Source organism: Mchenga conophoros, linkage group LG3 (genome assembly GCF_057382185.1).
Source record: "Mchenga conophoros isolate Kocher_MC1m ecotype Shallow Benthic linkage group LG3, M_conophoros_male_GT1.1, whole genome shotgun sequence".
Taxonomy (NCBI): Eukaryota; Metazoa; Chordata; class Actinopteri; order Cichliformes; family Cichlidae; genus Mchenga; species Mchenga conophoros.
This window is the reverse complement of record NC_140528.1, coordinates 81,868,982-81,890,766: the sequence shown is the minus strand read 5'-3', so window position 1 is coordinate 81,890,766 and position 21,785 is coordinate 81,868,982. Positions and strand designations below refer to the sequence as shown.

The window sequence follows — 21,785 nt, the reverse complement described above, 5'->3', positions numbered from 1 at the left end:
CCCCTTCTCTGGATCAAAAGCGGTTCAATGACATGAAAATTAAAGGCTTACAGCACCAGGTAATCCCAGGCAGTCTCCCATCCAAGTACTAACCAAGCCCAGCCCTGCTTAGCTTCCGAGATCAGACGAGGTCGGGCGTGCTCAGGGTGGTATGGCCGTAAGCTGCTGGGCCCAGCACAATGTCTCAATTTATGGATTCAAGTGATTAGGTGGCAAGTACCTGAAGTTACGAAGACAATCCTATAACCATACCTGCATGTTTGCATAATACCCTAACCCAAAGGCTCAGTTTGGCATTTATCCAACAGCACAGGCCCTGGATTGTTGAAGATGGCCTCAGGAAACAGCACAGGGCCTGGTGTGTTGTACATGGCCACAGCAAGCAGCACAGGGCCTGGTTTGGTGAAGATGGCCTCAGCCAGAAGCACAGGGCCTGGTGTGATATGAGTGGCCTGAGCAAGAGCCACAGGCCCTGGTGTGGTGTAAGTGGCCTGAGCAAGAGCCACAGGCCCTGGTGTGGTGTAAGTGGCCTGAGCAAGAGCCACAGGCCCTGGTGTGGTGTAGGTGGCCTCAGCCAGCAGCCACAGGCCCTGGTGTGGTGTAGGTGGCCTCAGCCAGCAGCCACAAGCCCTTGTGTGGTGTAAGTGGCCTCAGCCAGCAGCCACAGGCCCTGGTGTGGTGTAAGTGGCCTCAGCCAGTGCCACAGGCCCTGGTGTGGTGTAAGTGGCCTGAGCAAGAGCCACAGACCATGGTGTGGTGTAATTGGCCTCAATAGCAACTAAGGCCCTGGTGTGGTGTAGGTGGCCTAAGCCAGAAGCCACAGGCCCTGGTGTGGTGTAAGTGGCCTCAGCCAGCAGCCACAGGCCCTGGTGTGGTGTAAGTCGCCTCAGCCAGAAGCCACAGGCACTGGTGTGGTGTAAGTGGCCTCAGCCAGCAGCAAAAGGGCCCTGGTGTGGTGTAAGTCGCCTCAGCCAGCAGCCACAGGCCCTGGTGTGGTGTAGATGGCCTCAGCCAGCAGCCACAGGCCCTGGTGTGGTGTAAGTGGCCTCAGCCAGCAGCCACAGGCCCTGGTGTGGTGTAAGTTGCCTCAGCCAGAAGCACAGGGCCTGGTGTGATATGAGTGGCCTGAGAAAGAGCCACAGGCCCTGGTGTGGTGTAAGTGGCCTGAGCAAGAGCCACAGGCCCTGGTGTGGTGTAATTGGCCTCAATAGCAACTAAGGCCCTGGTTTGGTGTATGTGGCCTCAGCCAGCAAATAAGGCCGTGGTGTGGTGTAGGTGGCATCAGCTAGCAGCACAAGACATTGGAAAACAGCCAAAAGCAATGTCGTTAATGTGCCCTCATTAATGGGCAGCTGCTTTTGGTCTTTTAATACACCCCTTCTCTGGATCAAAAGCGGTTCAATGACATGAAAATGAAAGGCTTACAGCACCAGGTATTCCCAGGCAGTCTCCCATCCAAGTACTAACCAAGCCCAGCCCTGCTTAGCTTCCGAGATCAGACGAGGTCGGGCGTGCTCAGGGTGGTATGTCCGTAAGCTGCTGGCCCCAGCACAATGTCTCAATTTATGGATTCAAGTGATTAGGTGGCAAGTACCTGAAGTTACGAAGACAATCCTATAACCATACCTGCATGTTTGCATAATACCCTAACCCAAAGGCTCAGTTTGGCATTTATCCAACAGCACAGGCCCTGGATTGTTGAAGATGGCGTCAGGAACCAGCACAGGGCCTGGTGTGTTGTACATGGCCACAGCAAGCAGCACAGGGCCTGGTTTGGTGAAGATGGCCTCGGCCAGAAGCACAGGGCCTGGTGTGATATGAGTGGCCTGAGCAAGAGCCACAGGCCCTGGTGTGTTGTAAGTGGCCTCAGCCAGCAGCCACAGGCCCTGGTGTGGTGTAGGTGGCCTCAGCCAGCAGCCACAGGCCCTTGTGTGGTGTAATTGGCCTCAATAGCAACTAAGGCCCTGGTGTGGTGTAGGTGGCCTCAGCCAGCAGCCACAGGCCCTGGTGTGGTGTAAGTGGCCTCAGCCAGTGCCACAGGCCCTGGTGTGGTGTAAGTGGCCTGAGCAAGAGCCACAGACCCTGGTGTGGTGTAATTGGCCTCAATAGCAACTAAGGCCCTGGTGTGGTGTAGGTGGCCTCAGCCAGCAGCCACAGGCCCTGGTGTGGTGTAAGTGGCCTCAGCCAGCAGCCACAGGCCCTGGTGTGGTGTAAGTGGCATCAGCTAGCAGCACAAGACATTGGAAAACAGCCAAAAGCAATGTCGTTAATGTGCCCTCATTTATGGGCAGCTGCTTTTGGTCTTTTAATACACCACTTCTCTGGATCAAAAGCGGTTCAATGACATGAAAATCAAAGGCTTACAGCACCAGGTATTCCCAGGCAGTCTCCCATCCAAGTACTAACCAAGCCCAGCCCTGCTTAGCTTGCGAGAACAGACGAGGTCGGGCGTGCTCAGGGTGGTATGGCCGTAAGCTGCTGGCTCCAGCACAATGTCTCAATTTATGGATTCAAGTGATTAGGTGGCAAGTACCTGAAGTTACGAAGACAATGCTATAACCATACCTGCATGTTTGCATAATACCCTAACCCAAAGGCTCAGTTTGGCATTTATCCAACAGCACAGGCCCTGGATTGTTGAAGATGGCCTCAGGAACCAGCACAGGGCCTGGTGTGTTGTACATGGCCACAGCAAGGAGCACAGGGCCTGGTTTGGTGAAGATGGCCTCGGCCAGAAGCGCAGGGCCTGGTGTGATGTGAGTGGCCTGAGCAAGAGCCACAGGCCTTGGTGTGGTGTAAGTGGCCTCAGCCAGCAGCCACAGGCCCTGGTGTGGTGTAGGTGGCCTCAGCCAGCCGCCACAGGGCCTGGTGTGGTGTAGGTGGCCTCAGCCAGCAGCCACAGGCCCTGGTGTGGTGTAAGTGGCCTCAGCCAGCAGCCACAGGCCCTGGTGTGGTGTAAGTGGCCTGAGCAAGAGCCACAGGCCCTGGTGTGGTGTAAGTGGCCTGAGCAAGAGCCACAGACCCTGGTGTGGTGTAATTGGCCTCAATAGCAACTAATGCCCTGGTGTGGTGTAGGTGGCCTCAGCCAGCAGCCACAGGCCCTGGTGTGGTGTAAGTGGCCTCAGCCAGCAGCCACAGGCCCTGGTGTGGTGTAAGTCGCCTCAGCCAGAAGCCACAGGCACTGGTGTGGTGTAAGTGGCCTCAGCCAGCAGCAAAAGGGCCCTGGTGTGGTGTAAGTGGCCTCAGCCAGCAGCCACAGGCCCTGGTGTGGTGTAGGTGGCCTCAGCCAGCAGCCACAGGCCCTTGTGTGGTGTAATTGGCCTCAATAGCAACTAAGGCCCTGGTGTGGTGTAGGTGGCCTAAGCCAGCAGCCACAGGCCCTGGTGTGGTGTAAGTGGCCTCAGCCAGTGCCACAGGCCCTGGTGTGGTGTAAGTGGCCTGAGCAAGAGCCACAGGCCCTGGTGTGGTGTAAGTGGCCTCAGCCAGCAGCCACAGGCCCTGGTGTGGTGTAAGTGGCCTCAGCCAGCAGCCACAGGCCCTGGTGTGGTGTAAGTGGCCTCAGCCAGTGCCACAGGCCCTGGTGTGGTGTAAGTGGCCTGAGCAAGAGCCACAGGCCCTGGTGTGGTGTAAGTGGCCTGAGCAAGAGCCACAGACCCTGGTGTGGTGTAATTGGCCTCAATAGCAACTAATGCCCTGGTGTGGTGTAGGTGGCCTCAGCCAGCAGCCACAGGCCCTGGTGTGGTGTAAGTGGCCTGAGCAAGAGCCACAGGCCCTGGTGTGGTGTAAGTGGCCTGAGCAAGAGCCACAGACCCTGGTGTGGTGTAATTGGCCTCAATAGCAACTAATGCCCTGGTGTGGTGTAGGTGGCCTCAGCCAGCAGCCACAGGCCCTGATGTGGTGTAAGTGGCCCCAGCCGGTCACTCAGGCCCTTGTGTGGTGTAGGTTGCATCAGCTAGCAGCACAAGACATTGGAAAAGAGCCAAAAGCAGTGTCGTTAATGTGCCCTCATTAATGGGCAGCTGCTTTTGGTCTTTTAATACACCCCTTCTCTGGATCAAAAGCGGTTCAATGACATGAAAATCAAAGGCTTACAGCACCAGGTATTCCCAGGCAGTCTCCCATCCAAGTACTAACCAAGGCCAGCCCTGCTTAGCTTCCGAGATCAGACGAGGTCGGGCGTGCTCAGGGTGGTATGGCCATAAGCTGCTGGCCCCAGCACAATGACTCAATTTATGGATTCAAGTGATTAGGTGGCAAGTACCTGAAGTTACGAAGACAATCCTATAACCATACCTGCATGTTTGCATAATACCCTAACCCAAAGGCTCAGTTTAGCATTTATCCAACAGCACAGGCCCTGGATTGTTGAAGATGGCCTCAGGAACCAGCACAGGGCCTGGTGTGTTGTACATGGCCACAGCTAGCAGCACAGGGCCTGGTTTGGTGAAGATGGCCTAGGCCAGAAGAGCAGGGCCTGGTGTGATGTGAGTGGCCTGAGCAAGAGCCACATACCCTGGTGTGGTGTAATTGGCCTCAATAGCAACTAAGGCCCTGGTGTGGTGTAGGTGGCCTCAGCCAGCAGCCACAGGCCCTGGTGTGGTGTAAGTGGCCTCAATAGCAACTAAGGCCCTGGTGTGGTGTAAGTGGCCTGAGCAAGAGCCACATACCCTGGTGTGGTGTAATTGGCCTCAATAGCAACTAAGGCCCCGGTGTGGTGTAGGTGGCCTCAGCCAGGAGCCACAGGCCCTGGTGTGGTGTAAGTGGCCCCAGCCGGTCACTCAGACCCTGGTGTGGTGTAGGTGGCATCAGCTAGCAGCACAAGACATTGGAAAACAGCCAAAAGCAATGTCGTTAATGTGCCCTCATTAATGGGGAGCTGCTTCTGGTCTTTTAATACACCCCTTCTCTGGATCAAAAGCGGTTCAATGACATGAAAGGCTTACAGCACCAGGTATTCCCAGGCAGTCTCCCATCCAAGTACTAACCAAGCCCAGCCCTGCTTAGCTTCCGAGATCAGACGAGGTCAGGCGTGCTCAGGGTGGTATGGCCGTAAGCTGCTGGCCCCAGCACAATGTCTCAATTTATGGATTCAAGTGATTAGGTGGCAAGTACCTGAAGTTACGAAGACAATCCTATAACCATACCTGCATGTTTGCATAATACCCTAACCAAAAGGCTCAGTTTGGCATTTATCCAACAGCACAGGCCCTGGATTGTTGAAGATGGCCTCAAGAACCAGCACAGGACCTGGTGTGTTTTACATGGCCACAGCAAGCAGCACAGGGCCTGGTTTGGTGAAGATGGCCTCAGCAAGCAGCCACAGGCCCTGGTTTGGTGTAAGTGGCCTCAGCTAGCAGCCACAGGCCCTGGTGTGGTGTGAGTGGCCTCAGCCAGCAGCCACAGGCCCTGGTGTGGTCTAAGTGGCCTCAGCCAGTGCCACAGGCCCTGGTGTGGTGTAAGTGGCCTGAGCAAGAGCCACAAGCCCTGGTGTGGTGTAAGTGGCCTCAGCCAGCAGCCACAGGCCCTGGTGTGGTGTAAGTGGCCTGAGCAAGTGCCACAGGCCCTGGTGTGGTGTAAGTGGCCTGAGCAAGTGCCACAGGCCCTGGTGTGGTGTAAGTGGCCTCAATAGCAAATAAGGCCCTGGTGTGGTGTAAGTGGCCTGAGCAAGAACCACAGGGCCTGGTTTGGTGAAGATGGCCTCGGCCAGAAGCGCAGGGCCTGGTGTGATGTGAGTGGCCTGAGCAAGAGCCACAGGCCCTGGTGTGGTGTAAGTGGCCTCAGCCAGCAGCCACAGGCCCTGGTGTGGTGTAAGTGGCCTCAGCCAGAAGCCACAGGCACTGGTGTGGTGTAAGTGGCCTCAGCCAACAGCAAAAGGGCCCTGGTGTGGTGTAGGTGGCCTCAGCCAGCAGCCACAGGCCCTGGTGTGGTGTAAGTGGCCTCAATAGCAACTAAGGCCCTGGTGTGGTGTAATTGGCTTCAGCCAGCAGCCACAGGCTCTGGTGTGGTGTAACTGGCCTCAGCCAGCAGCCACAGGCCCTGATGTGGTGTAAGTGGCCCCAGCCGGTCACTCAGGCCCTGGTGTGGTGTAGGTGGCATCAGCCAGCAGCCACAGGCCCTGGTGTGGTGTAAGTCGCCTCAGCCAGAAGCCACAGGCACTGGTGTGGTGTAAGTGGCCTCAGCCAGCAGCAAAAGGGCCCTGGTGTGGTGTAAGTCGCCTCAGCCAGCAGCCACAGGCCCTGGTGTGGTGTAGGTGGCCTCAGCCAGCAGCCACAGGCCCTGGTGTGGTGTAAGTGGCCTCAGCCAGCAGCCACAGGCCCTGGTGTGGTGTAAGTGGCCTCAGCCAGCAGCCACAGGCCCTGGTGTGGTGTAAGTGGCCTCAGCCAGTGCCACAGGCCCTGGTGTGGTGTAAGTGGCCTGAGCAAGAGCCACAGACCCTGGTGTGGTGTAATTGGCCTCAGCCAGCAGCCACAGGCCCTGGTGTGGTGTAAGTCGCCTCAGACAGAAGCCACAGGCACTGGTGTGGTGTAAGTGGCCTCAGCCAGCAGCAAAAGGGCCCTGGTGTGGTGTAAGTCGCCTCAGCCAGCAGCCACAGGCCCTGGTGTGGTGTAGGTGGCCTCAGCCAGCAGCCACAGGCCCTGGTGTGGTGTAAGTGGCCTGAGCAAGAGCCACAGGCCCTGGTGTGGTGTAAGTGGCCTGAGCAAGAGCCACAGACCCTGGTGTGGTGTAATTGGCCTCAATAGCAACTAATGCCCTGGTGTGGTGTAAGTGGCCTCAGCCAGCAGCCACAGGCCCTGGTGTGGTGTAAGTGGCCTGAGCAAGAGCCACAGGCCCTGGTGTGGTGTAAGTGGCCTGAGCAAGAGCCACAGACCCTGGTGTGGTGTAATTGGCCTCAATAGCAACTAATGCCCTGGTGTGGTGTAGGTGGCCTCAGCCAGCAGCCACAGGCCCTGGTGTGGTGAAAGTGGCCTCAGCCAGAGCCACAGTCCCTGATGTGGTGTAAGTGGCCCCAGCCGGTCCCTCAGGCCCTTGTGTGGTGTAGGTTGCATCAGCTAGCAGCACAAGACATTGGAAAAGAGCCAAAAGCAATGTCGTTAATGTGCCCTCATTAATGGGCAGCTGCTTTTGGTCTTTTAATACACCCCTTCTCTGGATCAAAAGCGGTTCAATGACATGAAAATCAAAGGCTTACAGCACCAGGTATTCCCAGGCAGTCTCCCATCCAAGTACTAACCAAGCCCAGCCCTGCTTAGCTTCCGAGATCAGACGAGGTCGGGCGTGCTCAGGGTGGTATGGCCGTAAGCTGCTGGCCCCAGCACAATGTCTCAATTTATGGATTCAGGTGATTAGGTGGCAAGTACCTGAAGTTACGAAGACAATCCTATAACCCTACCTTCATGTTTGCATAATACCCTAACCCAAAGGCTCAGTTTAGCATTTATCCAACAGCACAGGCCCTGGATTGTTGAAGATGGCCTCAGGAACCAGCACAGGGCCTGGTGTGTTGTACATGGCCACAGCTAGCAGCACAGGGCCTGGTTTGGTGAAGATGGCCTCGGCCAGAAGCGCAGGGCCTGGTGTGATGTGAGTGGCCTGAGCAAGAGCCACAGGCCCTGGTGTGGTGTAAGTGGCCTCAGCCAGCAGCCACAGGCCCTGGTTTGGTGTAAGTCGCCACAGCCAGAACCCACAGGCCCTGGTGTGGTGTAACTGGCCTCAGCCAGAGCCACAGCCCCTGATGTGGTGTAAGTGGCCCCAGCCGGTCACTCAGGCCCTGGTGTGGTGTAGGTGGCATCAGCTAGCAGCACAAGACATTGGAAAAGAGCCAAAAGCAATGTGATTAATGTGCCCTTATTAATGGGCAGCTGCTTTTGGTCTTTTAATACACCCCTTCTCTGGATCAAAAGCGGTTCAATGACATGAAAATTAAAGGCTTACAGCACCAGGTAATCCCAGGCAGTCTCCCATCCAAGTACTAACCAAGCCCAGCCCTGCTTAGCTTCCGAGATCAGACGAGGTCGGGCGTGCTCAGGGTGGTATGGCCGTAAGCTGCTGGGCCCAGCACAATGTCTCAATTTATGGATTCAAGTGATTAGGTGGCAAGTACCTGAAGTTACGAAGACAATCCTATAACCATACCTGCATGTTTGCATAATACCCTAACCCAAAGGCTCAGTTTGGCATTTATCCAACAGCACAGGCCCTGGATTGTTGAAGATGGCCTCAGGAAACAGCACAGGGCCTGGTGTGTTGTACATGGCCACAGCAAGCAGCACAGGGCCTGGTTTGGTGAAGATGGCCTCAGCCAGAAGCACAGGGCCTGGTGTGATATGAGTGGCCTGAGCAAGAGCCACAGGCCCTGGTGTGGTGTAAGTGGCCTGAGCAAGAGCCACAGGCCCTGGTGTGGTGTAAGTGGCCTGAGCAAGAGCCACAGGCCCTGGTGTGGTGTAGGTGGCCTCAGCCAGCAGCCACAGGCCCTGGTGTGGTGTAGGTGGCCTCAGCCAGCAGCCACAAGCCCTTGTGTGGTGTAAGTGGCCTCAGCCAGCAGCCACAGGCCCTGGTGTGGTGTAAGTGGCCTCAGCCAGTGCCACAGGCCCTGGTGTGGTGTAAGTGGCCTGAGCAAGAGCCACAGACCATGGTGTGGTGTAATTGGCCTCAATAGCAACTAAGGCCCTGGTGTGGTGTAGGTGGCCTAAGCCAGAAGCCACAGGCCCTGGTGTGGTGTAAGTGGCCTCAGCCAGCAGCCACAGGCCCTGGTGTGGTGTAAGTCGCCTCAGCCAGAAGCCACAGGCACTGGTGTGGTGTAAGTGGCCTCAGCCAGCAGCAAAAGGGCCCTGGTGTGGTGTAAGTCGCCTCAGCCAGCAGCCACAGGCCCTGGTGTGGTGTAGATGGCCTCAGCCAGCAGCCACAGGCCCTGGTGTGGTGTAAGTGGCCTCAGCCAGCAGCCACAGGCCCTGGTGTGGTGTAAGTTGCCTCAGCCAGAAGCACAGGGCCTGGTGTGATATGAGTGGCCTGAGAAAGAGCCACAGGCCCTGGTGTGGTGTAAGTGGCCTGAGCAAGAGCCACAGGCCCTGGTGTGGTGTAATTGGCCTCAATAGCAACTAAGGCCCTGGTTTGGTGTATGTGGCCTCAGCCAGCAAATAAGGCCGTGGTGTGGTGTAGGTGGCATCAGCTAGCAGCACAAGACATTGGAAAACAGCCAAAAGCAATGTCGTTAATGTGCCCTCATTAATGGGCAGCTGCTTTTGGTCTTTTAATACACCCCTTCTCTGGATCAAAAGCGGTTCAATGACATGAAAATGAAAGGCTTACAGCACCAGGTATTCCCAGGCAGTCTCCCATCCAAGTACTAACCAAGCCCAGCCCTGCTTAGCTTCCGAGATCAGACGAGGTCGGGCGTGCTCAGGGTGGTATGTCCGTAAGCTGCTGGCCCCAGCACAATGTCTCAATTTATGGATTCAAGTGATTAGGTGGCAAGTACCTGAAGTTACGAAGACAATCCTATAACCATACCTGCATGTTTGCATAATACCCTAACCCAAAGGCTCAGTTTGGCATTTATCCAACAGCACAGGCCCTGGATTGTTGAAGATGGCGTCAGGAACCAGCACAGGGCCTGGTGTGTTGTACATGGCCACAGCAAGCAGCACAGGGCCTGGTTTGGTGAAGATGGCCTCGGCCAGAAGCACAGGGCCTGGTGTGATATGAGTGGCCTGAGCAAGAGCCACAGGCCCTGGTGTGTTGTAAGTGGCCTCAGCCAGCAGCCACAGGCCCTGGTGTGGTGTAGGTGGCCTCAGCCAGCAGCCACAGGCCCTTGTGTGGTGTAATTGGCCTCAATAGCAACTAAGGCCCTGGTGTGGTGTAGGTGGCCTCAGCCAGCAGCCACAGGCCCTGGTGTGGTGTAAGTGGCCTCAGCCAGTGCCACAGGCCCTGGTGTGGTGTAAGTGGCCTGAGCAAGAGCCACAGACCCTGGTGTGGTGTAATTGGCCTCAATAGCAACTAAGGCCCTGGTGTGGTGTAGGTGGCCTCAGCCAGCAGCCACAGGCCCTGGTGTGGTGTAAGTGGCCTCAGCCAGCAGCCACAGGCCCTGGTGTGGTGTAAGTGGCATCAGCTAGCAGCACAAGACATTGGAAAACAGCCAAAAGCAATGTCGTTAATGTGCCCTCATTTATGGGCAGCTGCTTTTGGTCTTTTAATACACCACTTCTCTGGATCAAAAGCGGTTCAATGACATGAAAATCAAAGGCTTACAGCACCAGGTATTCCCAGGCAGTCTCCCATCCAAGTACTAACCAAGCCCAGCCCTGCTTAGCTTCCGAGATCAGACGAGGTCGGGCGTGCTCAGGGTGGTATGGCCGTAAGCTGCTGGCTCCAGCACAATGTCTCAATTTATGGATTCAAGTGATTAGGTGGCAAGTACCTGAAGTTACGAAGACAATGCTATAACCATACCTGCATGTTTGCATAATACCCTAACCCAAAGGCTCAGTTTGGCATTTATCCAACAGCACAGGCCCTGGATTGTTGAAGATGGCCTCAGGAACCAGCACAGGGCCTGGTGTGTTGTACATGGCCACAGCAAGGAGCACAGGGCCTGGTTTGGTGAAGATGGCCTCGGCCAGAAGCGCAGGGCCTGGTGTGATGTGAGTGGCCTGAGCAAGAGCCACAGGCCTTGGTGTGGTGTAAGTGGCCTCAGCCAGCAGCCACAGGCCCTGGTGTGGTGTAGGTGGCCTCAGCCAGCCGCCACAGGGCCTGGTGTGGTGTAGGTGGCCTCAGCCAGCAGCCACAGGCCCTGGTGTGGTGTAAGTGGCCTCAGCCAGCAGCCACAGGCCCTGGTGTGGTGTAAGTGGCCTGAGCAAGAGCCACAGGCCCTGGTGTGGTGTAAGTGGCCTGAGCAAGAGCCACAGACCCTGGTGTGGTGTAATTGGCCTCAATAGCAACTAATGCCCTGGTGTGGTGTAGGTGGCCTCAGCCAGCAGCCACAGGCCCTGGTGTGGTGTAAGTGGCCTCAGCCAGCAGCCACAGGCCCTGGTGTGGTGTAAGTCGCCTCAGCCAGAAGCCACAGGCACTGGTGTGGTGTAAGTGGCCTCAGCCAGCAGCAAAAGGGCCCTGGTGTGGTGTAAGTGGCCTCAGCCAGCAGCCACAGGCCCTGGTGTGGTGTAGGTGGCCTCAGCCAGCAGCCACAGGCCCTTGTGTGGTGTAATTGGCCTCAATAGCAACTAAGGCCCTGGTGTGGTGTAGGTGGCCTAAGCCAGCAGCCACAGGCCCTGGTGTGGTGTAAGTGGCCTCAGCCAGTGCCACAGGCCCTGGTGTGGTGTAAGTGGCCTGAGCAAGAGCCACAGGCCCTGGTGTGGTGTAAGTGGCCTCAGCCAGCAGCCACAGGCCCTGGTGTGGTGTAAGTGGCCTCAGCCAGCAGCCACAGGCCCTGGTGTGGTGTAAGTGGCCTCAGCCAGTGCCACAGGCCCTGGTGTGGTGTAAGTGGCCTGAGCAAGAGCCACAGGCCCTGGTGTGGTGTAAGTGGCCTGAGCAAGAGCCACAGACCCTGGTGTGGTGTAATTGGCCTCAATAGCAACTAATGCCCTGGTGTGGTGTAGGTGGCCTCAGCCAGCAGCCACAGGCCCTGGTGTGGTGTAAGTGGCCTGAGCAAGAGCCACAGGCCCTGGTGTGGTGTAAGTGGCCTGAGCAAGAGCCACAGACCCTGGTGTGGTGTAATTGGCCTCAATAGCAACTAATGCCCTGGTGTGGTGTAGGTGGCCTCAGCCAGCAGCCACAGGCCCTGATGTGGTGTAAGTGGCCCCAGCCGGTCACTCAGGCCCTTGTGTGGTGTAGGTTGCATCAGCTAGCAGCACAAGACATTGGAAAAGAGCCAAAAGCAGTGTCGTTAATGTGCCCTCATTAATGGGCAGCTGCTTTTGGTCTTTTAATACACCCCTTCTCTGGATCAAAAGCGGTTCAATGACATGAAAATCAAAGGCTTACAGCACCAGGTATTCCCAGGCAGTCTCCCATCCAAGTACTAACCAAGGCCAGCCCTGCTTAGCTTCCGAGATCAGACGAGGTCGGGCGTGCTCAGGGTGGTATGGCCATAAGCTGCTGGCCCCAGCACAATGACTCAATTTATGGATTCAAGTGATTAGGTGGCAAGTACCTGAAGTTACGAAGACAATCCTATAACCATACCTGCATGTTTGCATAATACCCTAACCCAAAGGCTCAGTTTAGCATTTATCCAACAGCACAGGCCCTGGATTGTTGAAGATGGCCTCAGGAACCAGCACAGGGCCTGGTGTGTTGTACATGGCCACAGCTAGCAGCACAGGGCCTGGTTTGGTGAAGATGGCCTAGGCCAGAAGAGCAGGGCCTGGTGTGATGTGAGTGGCCTGAGCAAGAGCCACATACCCTGGTGTGGTGTAATTGGCCTCAATAGCAACTAAGGCCCTGGTGTGGTGTAGGTGGCCTCAGCCAGCAGCCACAGGCCCTGGTGTGGTGTAAGTGGCCTCAATAGCAACTAAGGCCCTGGTGTGGTGTAAGTGGCCTGAGCAAGAGCCACATACCCTGGTGTGGTGTAATTGGCCTCAATAGCAACTAAGGCCCCGGTGTGGTGTAGGTGGCCTCAGCCAGGAGCCACAGGCCCTGGTGTGGTGTAAGTGGCCCCAGCCGGTCACTCAGACCCTGGTGTGGTGTAGGTGGCATCAGCTAGCAGCACAAGACATTGGAAAACAGCCAAAAGCAATGTCGTTAATGTGCCCTCATTAATGGGGAGCTGCTTCTGGTCTTTTAATACACCCCTTCTCTGGATCAAAAGCGGTTCAATGACATGAAAGGCTTACAGCACCAGGTATTCCCAGGCAGTCTCCCATCCAAGTACTAACCAAGCCCAGCCCTGCTTAGCTTCCGAGATCAGACGAGGTCAGGCGTGCTCAGGGTGGTATGGCCGTAAGCTGCTGGCCCCAGCACAATGTCTCAATTTATGGATTCAAGTGATTAGGTGGCAAGTACCTGAAGTTACGAAGACAATCCTATAACCATACCTGCATGTTTGCATAATACCCTAACCAAAAGGCTCAATTTGGCATTTATCCAACAGCACAGGCCCTGGATTGTTGAAGATGGCCTCAAGAACCAGCACAGGACCTGGTGTGTTTTACATGGCCACAGCAAGCAGCACAGGGCCTGGTTTGGTGAAGATGGCCTCAGCAAGCAGCCACAGGCCCTGGTTTGGTGTAAGTGGCCTCAGCTAGCAGCCACAGGCCCTGGTGTGGTGTGAGTGGCCTCAGCCAGCAGCCACAGGCCCTGGTGTGGTCTAAGTGGCCTCAGCCAGTGCCACAGGCCCTGGTGTGGTGTAAGTGGCCTGAGCAAGAGCCACAAGCCCTGGTGTGGTGTAAGTGGCCTCAGCCAGCAGCCACAGGCCCTGGTGTGGTGTAAGTGGCCTGAGCAAGTGCCACAGGCCCTGGTGTGGTGTAAGTGGCCTGAGCAAGTGCCACAGGCCCTGGTGTGGTGTAAGTGGCCTCAATAGCAAATAAGGCCCTGGTGTGGTGTAAGTGGCCTGAGCAAGAACCACAGGGCCTGGTTTGGTGAAGATGGCCTCGGCCAGAAGCGCAGGGCCTGGTGTGATGTGAGTGGCCTGAGCAAGAGCCACAGGCCCTGGTGTGGTGTAAGTGGCCTCAGCCAGCAGCCACAGGCCCTGGTGTGGTGTAAGTGGCCTCAGCCAGAAGCCACAGGCACTGGTGTGGTGTAAGTGGCCTCAGCCAACAGCAAAAGGGCCCTGGTGTGGTGTAGGTGGCCTCAGCCAGCAGCCACAGGCCCTGGTGTGGTGTAAGTGGCCTCAATAGCAACTAAGGCCCTGGTGTGGTGTAATTGGCTTCAGCCAGCAGCCACAGGCTCTGGTGTGGTGTAACTGGCCTCAGCCAGCAGCCACAGGCCCTGATGTGGTGTAAGTGGCCCCAGCCGGTCACTCAGGCCCTGGTGTGGTGTAGGTGGCATCAGCCAGCAGCCACAGGCCCTGGTGTGGTGTAAGTCGCCTCAGCCAGAAGCCACAGGCACTGGTGTGGTGTAAGTGGCCTCAGCCAGCAGCAAAAGGGCCCTGGTGTGGTGTAAGTCGCCTCAGCCAGCAGCCACAGGCCCTGGTGTGGTGTAGGTGGCCTCAGCCAGCAGCCACAGGCCCTGGTGTGGTGTAAGTGGCCTCAGCCAGCAGCCACAGGCCCTGGTGTGGTGTAAGTGGCCTCAGCCAGCAGCCACAGGCCCTGGTGTGGTGTAAGTGGCCTCAGCCAGTGCCACAGGCCCTGGTGTGGTGTAAGTGGCCTGAGCAAGAGCCACAGACCCTGGTGTGGTGTAATTGGCCTCAGCCAGCAGCCACAGGCCCTGGTGTGGTGTAAGTCGCCTCAGACAGAAGCCACAGGCACTGGTGTGGTGTAAGTGGCCTCAGCCAGCAGCAAAAGGGCCCTGGTGTGGTGTAAGTCGCCTCAGCCAGCAGCCACAGGCCCTGGTGTGGTGTAGGTGGCCTCAGCCAGCAGCCACAGGCCCTGGTGTGGTGTAAGTGGCCTGAGCAAGAGCCACAGGCCCTGGTGTGGTGTAAGTGGCCTGAGCAAGAGCCACAGACCCTGGTGTGGTGTAATTGGCCTCAATAGCAACTAATGCCCTGGTGTGGTGTAAGTGGCCTCAGCCAGCAGCCACAGGCCCTGGTGTGGTGTAAGTGGCCTGAGCAAGAGCCACAGGCCCTGGTGTGGTGTAAGTGGCCTGAGCAAGAGCCACAGACCCTGGTGTGGTGTAATTGGCCTCAATAGCAACTAATGCCCTGGTGTGGTGTAGGTGGCCTCAGCCAGCAGCCACAGGCCCTGGTGTGGTGAAAGTGGCCTCAGCCAGAGCCACAGTCCCTGATGTGGTGTAAGTGGCCCCAGCCGGTCCCTCAGGCCCTTGTGTGGTGTAGGTTGCATCAGCTAGCAGCACAAGACATTGGAAAAGAGCCAAAAGCAATGTCGTTAATGTGCCCTCATTAATGGGCAGCTGCTTTTGGTCTTTTAATACACCCCTTCTCTGGATCAAAAGCGGTTCAATGACATGAAAATCAAAGGCTTACAGCACCAGGTATTCCCAGGCAGTCTCCCATCCAAGTACTAACCAAGCCCAGCCCTGCTTAGCTTCCGAGATCAGACGAGGTCGGGCGTGCTCAGGGTGGTATGGCCGTAAGCTGCTGGCCCCAGCACAATGTCTCAATTTATGGATTCAGGTGATTAGGTGGCAAGTACCTGAAGTTACGAAGACAATCCTATAACCCTACCTTCATGTTTGCATAATACCCTAACCCAAAGGCTCAGTTTAGCATTTATCCAACAGCACAGGCCCTGGATTGTTGAAGATGGCCTCAGGAACCAGCACAGGGCCTGGTGTGTTGTACATGGCCACAGCTAGCAGCACAGGGCCTGGTTTGGTGAAGATGGCCTCGGCCAGAAGCGCAGGGCCTGGTGTGATGTGAGTGGCCTGAGCAAGAGCCACAGGCCCTGGTGTGGTGTAAGTGGCCTCAGCCAGCAGCCACAGGCCCTGGTTTGGTGTAAGTCGCCACAGCCAGAACCCACAGGCCCTGGTGTGGTGTAACTGGCCTCAGCCAGAGCCACAGCCCCTGATGTGGTGTAAGTGGCCCCAGCCGGTCACTCAGGCCCTGGTGTGGTGTAGGTGGCATCAGCTAGCAGCACAAGACATTGGAAAAGAGCCAAAAGCAATGTGATTAATGTGCCCTTATTAATGGGCAGCTGCTTTTGGTCTTTTAATACACCCCTTCTCTGGATCAAAAGCGGTTCAATGACATGAAAATTAAAGGCTTACAGCACCAGGTAATCCCAGGCAGTCTCCCATCCAAGTACTAACCAAGCCCAGCCCTGCTTAGCTTCCGAGATCAGACGAGGTCGGGCGTGCTCAGGGTGGTATGGCCGTAAGCTGCTGGGCCCAGCACAATGTCTCAATTTATGGATTCAAGTGATTAGGTGGCAAGTACCTGAAGTTACGAAGACAATCCTATAACCATACCTGCATGTTTGCATAATACCCTAACCCAAAGGCTCAGTTTGGCATTTATCCAACAGCACAGGCCCTGGATTGTTGAAGATGGCCTCAGGAAACAGCACAGGGCCTGGTGTGTTGTACATGGCCACAGCAAGCAGCACAGGGCCTGGTTTGGTGAAGATGGCCTCAGCCAGAAGCACAGGGCCTGGTGTGATATGAGTGGCCTGAGCAAGAGCCACAGGCCCTGGTGTGGTGTAAGTGGCCTGAGCAAGAGCCACAGGCCCTGGTGTGGTGTAAGTGGCCTGAGCAAGAGCCACAGGCCCTGGTGTGGTGTAGGTGGCCTCAGCCAGCAGCCACAGGCCCTGGTGTGGTGTAGGTGGCCTCAGCCAGCAGCCACAAGCCCTTGTGTGGTGTAAGTGGCCTCAGCCAGCAGCCACAGGCCCTGGTGTGGTGTAAGTGGCCTCAGCCAGTGCCACAGGCCCTGGTGTGGTGTAAGTGGCCTGAGCAAGAGCCACAGACCATGGTGTGGTGTAATTGGCCTCAATAGCAACTAAGGCCCTGGTGTGGTGTAGGTGGCCTAAGCCAGAAGCCACAGGCCCTGGTGTGGTGTAAGTGGCCTCAGCCAGCAGCCACAGGCCCTGGTGTGGTGTAAGTCGCCTCAGCCAGAAGCCACAGGCACTGGTGTGGTGTAAGTGGCCTCAGCCAGCAGCAAAAGGGCCCTGGTGTGGTGTAAGTCGCCTCAGCCAGCAGCCACAGGCCCTGGTGTGGTGTAGATGGCCTCAGCCAGCAGCCACAGGCCCTGGTGTGGTGTAAGTGGCCTCAGCCAGCAGCCACAGGCCCTGGTGTGGTGTAAGTTGCCTCAGCCAGAAGCACAGGGCCTGGTGTGATATGAGTGGCCTGAGAAAGAGCCACAGGCCCTGGTGTGGTGTAAGTGGCCTGAGCAAGAGCCACAGGCCCTGGTGTGGTGTAATTGGCCTCAATAGCAACTAAGGCCCTGGTTTGGTGTATGTGGCCTCAGCCAGCAAATAAGGCCGTGGTGTGGTGTAGGTGGCATCAGCTAGCAGCACAAGACATTGGAAAACAGCCAAAAGCAATGTCGTTAATGTGCCCTCATTAATGGGCAGCTGCTTTTGGTCTTTTAATACACCCCTTCTCTGGATCAAAAGCGGTTCAATGACATGAAAATGAAAGGCTTACAGCACCAGGTATTCCCAGGCAGTCTCCCATCCAAGTACTAACCAAGCCCAGCCCTGCTTAGCTTCCGAGATCAGACGAGGTCGGGCGTGCTCAGGGTGGTATGTCCGTAAGCTGCTGGCCCCAGCACAATGTCTCAATTTATGGATTCAAGTGATTAGGTGGCAAGTACCTGAAGTTACGAAGACAATCCTATAACCATACCTGCATGTTTGCATAATACCCTAACCCAAAGGCTCAGTTTGGCATTTATCCAACAGCACAGGCCCTGGATTGTTGAAGATGGCGTCAGGAACCAGCACAGGGCCTGGTGTGTTGTACATGGCCACAGCAAGCAGCACAGGGCCTGGTTTGGTGAAGATGGCCTCGGCCAGAAGCACAGGGCCTGGTGTGATATGAGTGGCCTGAGCAAGAGCCACAGGCCCTGGTGTGTTGTAAGTGGCCTCAGCCAGCAGCCACAGGCCCTGGTGTGGTGTAGGTGGCCTCAGCCAGCAGCCACAGGCCCTTGTGTGGTGTAATTGGCCTCAATAGCAACTAAGGCCCTGGTGTGGTGTAGGTGGCCTCAGCCAGCAGCCACAGGCCCTGGTGTGGTGTAAGTGGCCTCAGCCAGTGCCACAGGCCCTGGTGTGGTGTAAGTGGCCTGAGCAAGAGCCACAGACCCTGGTGTGGTGTAATTGGCCTCAATAGCAACTAAGGCCCTGGTGTGGTGTAGGTGGCCTCAGCCAGCAGCCACAGGCCCTGGTGTGGTGTAAGTGGCCTCAGCCAGCAGCCACAGGCCCTGGTGTGGTGTAAGTGGCATCAGCTAGCAGCACAAGACATTGGAAAACAGCCAAAAGCAATGTCGTTAATGTGCCCTCATTTATGGGCAGCTGCTTTTGGTCTTTTAATACACCACTTCTCTGGATCAAAAGCGGTTCAATGACATGAAAATCAAAGGCTTACAGCACCAGGTATTCCCAGGCAGTCTCCCATCCAAGTACTAACCAAGCCCAGCCCTGCTTAGCTTCCGAGATCAGACGAGGTCGGGCGTGCTCAGGGTGGTATGGCCGTAAGCTGCTGGCTCCAGCACAATGTCTCAATTTATGGATTCAAGTGATTAGGTGGCAAGTACCTGAAGTTACGAAGACAATGCTATAACCATACCTGCATGTTTGCATAATACCCTAACCCAAAGGCTCAGTTTGGCATTTATCCAACAGCACAGGCCCTGGATTGTTGAAGATGGCCTCAGGAACCAGCACAGGGCCTGGTGTGTTGTACATGGCCACAGCAAGGAGCACAGGGCCTGGTTTGGTGAAGATGGCCTCGGCCAGAAGCGCAGGGCCTGGTGTGATGTGAGTGGCCTGAGCAAGAGCCACAGGCCTTGGTGTGGTGTAAGTGGCCTCAGCCAGCAGCCACAGGCCCTGGTGTGGTGTAAGTCGCCTCAGCCAGAAGCCACAGGCACTGGTGTGGTGTAAGTGGCCTCAGCCAGCAGCCACAGGCCCTGGTGTGGTGTAGGTGGCCTCAGCCAGCCGCCACAGGGCCTGGTGTGGTGTAGGTGGCCTCAGCCAGCAGCCACAGGCCCTGGTGTGGTGTAAGTGGCCTCAGCCAGCAGCCACAGGCCCTGGTGTGGTGTAAGTGGCCTGAGCAAGAGCCACAGGCCCTGGTGTGGTGTAAGTGGCCTGAGCAAGAGCCACAGACCCTGGTGTGGTGTAATTGGCCTCAATAGCAACTAATGCCCTGGTGTGGTGTAGGTGGCCTCAGCCAGCAGCCACAGGCCCTGGTGTGGTGTAAGTGGCCTCAGCCAGCAGCCACAGGCCCTGGTGTGGTGTAAGTCGCCTCAGCCAGAAGCCACAGGCACTGGTGTGGTGTAAGTGGCCTCAGCCAGCAGCAAAAGGGCCCTGGTGTGGTGTAAGTGGCCTCAGCCAGCAGCCACAGGCCCTGGTGTGGTGTAGGTGGCCTCAGCCAGCAGCCACAGGCCCTTGTGTGGTGTAATTGGCCTCAATAGCAACTAAGGCCCTGGTGTGGTGTAGGTGGCCTAAGCCAGCAGCCACAGGCCCTGGTGTGGTGTAAGTGGCCTCAGCCAGTGCCACAGGCCCTGGTGTGGTGTAAGTGGCCTGAGCAAGAGCCACAGGCCCTGGTGTGGTGTAAGTGGCCTCAGCCAGCAGCCACAGGCCCTGGTGTGGTGTAAGTGGCCTCAGCCAGCAGCCACAGGCCCTGGTGTGGTGTAAGTGGCCTCAGCCAGTGCCACAGGCCCTGGTGTGGTGTAAGTGGCCTGAGCAAGAGCCACAGGCCCTGGTGTGGTGTAAGTGGCCTGAGCAAGAGCCACAGACCCTGGTGTGGTGTAATTGGCCTCAATAGCAACTAATGCCCTGGTGTGGTGTAGGTGGCCTCAGCCAGCAGCCACAGGCCCTGGTGTGGTGTAAGTGGCCTGAGCAAGAGCCACAGGCCCTGGTGTGGTGTAAGTGGCCTGAGCAAGAGCCACAGACCCTGGTGTGGTGTAATTGGCCTCAATAGCAACTAATGCCCTGGTGTGGTGTAGGTGGCCTCAGCCAGCAGCCACAGGCCCTGATGTGGTGTAAGTGGCCCCAGCCGGTCACTCAGGCCCTTGTGTGGTGTAGGTTGCATCAGCTAGCAGCACAAGACATTGGAAAAGAGCCAAAAGCAGTGTCGTTAATGTGCCCTCATTAATGGGCAGCTGCTTTTGGTCTTTTAATACACCCCTTCTCTGGATCAAAAGCGGTTCAATGACATGAAAATCAAAGGCTTACAGCACCAGGTATTCCCAGGCAGTCTCCCATCCAAGTACTAACCAAGCCCAGCCCTGCTTAGCTTCCGAGATCAGACGAGGTCGGGCGTGCTCAGGGTGGTATGGCCATAAGCTGCTGGCCCCAGCACAATGACTCAATTTATGGATTCAAGTGATTAGGTGGCAAGTACCTGAAGTTACGAAGACAATCCTATAACCATACCTGCATGTTTGCATAATACCCTAACCCAAAGGCTCAGTTTAGCATTTATCCAACAGCACAGGCCCTGGATTGTTGAAGATGGCCTCAGGAACCAGCACAGGGCCTGGTGTGTTGTACATGGCCACAGCTAGCAGCACAGGGCCTGGTTTGGTGAAGATGGCCTAGGCCAGAAGAGCAGGGCCTGGTGTGATGTGAGTGGCCTGAGCAAGAGCCACATACCCTGGTGTGGTGTAATTGGCCTCAATAGCAACTAAGGCCCTGGTGTGGTGTAGGTGGCCTCAGCCAGCAGCCACAGGCCCTGGTGTGGTGTAAGTGGCCTCAATAGCAACTAAGGCCCTGGTGTGGTGTAAGTGGCCTGAGCAAGAGCCACATACCCTGGTGTGGTGTAATTGGCCTCAATAGCAACTAAGGCCCCGGTGTGGTGTAGGTGGCCTCAGCCAGGAGCCACAGGCCCTGGTGTGGTGTAAGTGGCCCCAGCCGGTCACTCAGACCCTGGTGTGGTGTAGGTGGCATCAGCTAGCAGCACAAGACATTGGAAAACAGCCAAAAGCAATGTCGTTAATGTGCCCTCATTAATGGGGAGCTGCTTCTGGTCTTTTAATACACCCCTTCTCTGGATCAAAAGCGGTTCAATGACATGAAAATGAAAGGCTTACAGCACCAGGTATTCCCAGGCAGTCTCCCATCCAAGTACTAACCAAGCCCAGCCCTGCTTAGCTTCCGAGATCAGACGAGGTCAGGCGTGCTCAGGGTGGTATGGCCGTAAGCTGCTGGCCCCAGCACAATGTCTCAATTTATGGATTCAAGTGATTAGGTGGCAAGTACCTGAAGTTACGAAGACAATCCTATAACCATACCTGCATGTTTGCATAATACCCTAACCAAAAGGCTCAGTTTGGCATTTATCCAACAGCACAGGCCCTGGATTGTTGAAGATGGCCTCAAGAACCAGCACAGGACCTGGTGTGTTTTACATGGCCACAGCAAGCAGCACAGGGCCTGGTTTGGTGAAGATGGCCTCAGCAAGCAGCCACAGGCCCTGGTTTGGTGTAAGTGGCCTCAGCTAGCAGCCACAGGCCCTGGTGTGGTGTGAGTGGCCTCAGCCAGCAGCCACAGGCCCTGGTGTGGTCTAAGTGGCCTCAGCCAGTGCCACAGGCCCTGGTGTGGTGTAAGTGGCCTGAGCAAGAGCCACAAGCCCTGGTGTGGTGTAAGTGGCCTCAGCCAGCAGCCACAGGCCCTGGTGTGGTGTAAGTGGCCTGAGCAAGTGCCACAGGCCCTGGTGTGGTGTAAGTGGCCTGAGCAAGTGCCACAGGCCCTGGTGTGGTGTAAGTGGCCTCAATAGCAAATAAGGCCCTGGTGTGGTGTAAGTGGCCTGAGCAAGAACCACAGGGCCTGGTTTGGTGAAGATGGCCTCGGCCAGAAGCGCAGGGCCTGGTGTGATGTGAGTGGCCTGAGCAAGAGCCACAGGCCCTGGTGTGGTGTAAGTGGCCTCAGCCAGCAGCCACAGGCCCTGGTGTGGTGTAAGTGGCCTCAGCCAGAAGCCACAGGCACTGGTGTGGTGTAAGTGGCCTCAGCCAACAGCAAAAGGGCCCTGGTGTGGTGTAGGTGGCCTCAGCCAGCAGCCACAGGCCCTGGTGTGGTGTAAGTGGC

General features: G+C 56.5%; 8 non-coding genes and 9 pseudogenes across 8 annotated transcripts; all 17 read right to left on the bottom strand.

The window, feature by feature from the left end:
* Window positions 1-44: 44 nt before the first annotated feature.
* Window positions 45-163, bottom strand: LOC146580807 (5S ribosomal RNA; annotated as a pseudogene).
* A 1,255-nt stretch (window positions 164-1,418) lies between these two features.
* Window positions 1,419-1,537, bottom strand: LOC146580806 (5S ribosomal RNA; annotated as a pseudogene).
* An 820-nt stretch (window positions 1,538-2,357) lies between these two features.
* Window positions 2,358-2,476, bottom strand: LOC146580805 (5S ribosomal RNA; annotated as a pseudogene).
* A 1,609-nt stretch (window positions 2,477-4,085) lies between these two features.
* On the bottom strand, window positions 4,086-4,204 carry LOC146580804 (5S ribosomal RNA; annotated as a pseudogene).
* A 732-nt stretch (window positions 4,205-4,936) lies between these two features.
* LOC146580803 (5S ribosomal RNA) lies at window positions 4,937-5,055 on the bottom strand. The gene has a single exon (XR_014891971.1). It is a non-coding gene; the product is annotated as a 5S ribosomal RNA (ribosomal RNA).
* A 2,127-nt stretch (window positions 5,056-7,182) lies between these two features.
* Window positions 7,183-7,301, bottom strand: LOC146580802 (5S ribosomal RNA). Its single transcript, XR_014891721.1, has one exon. It is a non-coding gene; the product is annotated as a 5S ribosomal RNA (ribosomal RNA).
* A 624-nt stretch (window positions 7,302-7,925) lies between these two features.
* On the bottom strand, window positions 7,926-8,044 carry LOC146580801 (5S ribosomal RNA; annotated as a pseudogene).
* A 1,255-nt stretch (window positions 8,045-9,299) lies between these two features.
* Window positions 9,300-9,418, bottom strand: LOC146580800 (5S ribosomal RNA; annotated as a pseudogene).
* An 820-nt stretch (window positions 9,419-10,238) lies between these two features.
* On the bottom strand, window positions 10,239-10,357 carry LOC146580799 (5S ribosomal RNA). Its single transcript, XR_014891720.1, has one exon. It is a non-coding gene; the product is annotated as a 5S ribosomal RNA (ribosomal RNA).
* A 1,609-nt stretch (window positions 10,358-11,966) lies between these two features.
* LOC146580798 (5S ribosomal RNA) lies at window positions 11,967-12,085 on the bottom strand (annotated as a pseudogene).
* Window positions 12,086-12,817: 732 nt separating this feature from the next.
* LOC146580797 (5S ribosomal RNA) lies at window positions 12,818-12,936 on the bottom strand. The gene has a single exon (XR_014891970.1). It is a non-coding gene; the product is annotated as a 5S ribosomal RNA (ribosomal RNA).
* A 2,127-nt stretch (window positions 12,937-15,063) lies between these two features.
* Window positions 15,064-15,182, bottom strand: LOC146580796 (5S ribosomal RNA). Its single transcript, XR_014891719.1, has one exon. It is a non-coding gene; the product is annotated as a 5S ribosomal RNA (ribosomal RNA).
* A 624-nt stretch (window positions 15,183-15,806) lies between these two features.
* On the bottom strand, window positions 15,807-15,925 carry LOC146580795 (5S ribosomal RNA; annotated as a pseudogene).
* Window positions 15,926-17,180: 1,255 nt separating this feature from the next.
* Window positions 17,181-17,299, bottom strand: LOC146580794 (5S ribosomal RNA; annotated as a pseudogene).
* An 820-nt stretch (window positions 17,300-18,119) lies between these two features.
* LOC146580793 (5S ribosomal RNA) lies at window positions 18,120-18,238 on the bottom strand. Its single transcript, XR_014891718.1, has one exon. It is a non-coding gene; the product is annotated as a 5S ribosomal RNA (ribosomal RNA).
* Window positions 18,239-19,927: 1,689 nt separating this feature from the next.
* Window positions 19,928-20,046, bottom strand: LOC146580792 (5S ribosomal RNA). Its single transcript, XR_014891912.1, has one exon. It is a non-coding gene; the product is annotated as a 5S ribosomal RNA (ribosomal RNA).
* A 738-nt stretch (window positions 20,047-20,784) lies between these two features.
* LOC146580791 (5S ribosomal RNA) lies at window positions 20,785-20,903 on the bottom strand. Its single transcript, XR_014891969.1, has one exon. It is a non-coding gene; the product is annotated as a 5S ribosomal RNA (ribosomal RNA).
* Between the last annotated feature and the right edge of the window lie 882 nt (window positions 20,904-21,785).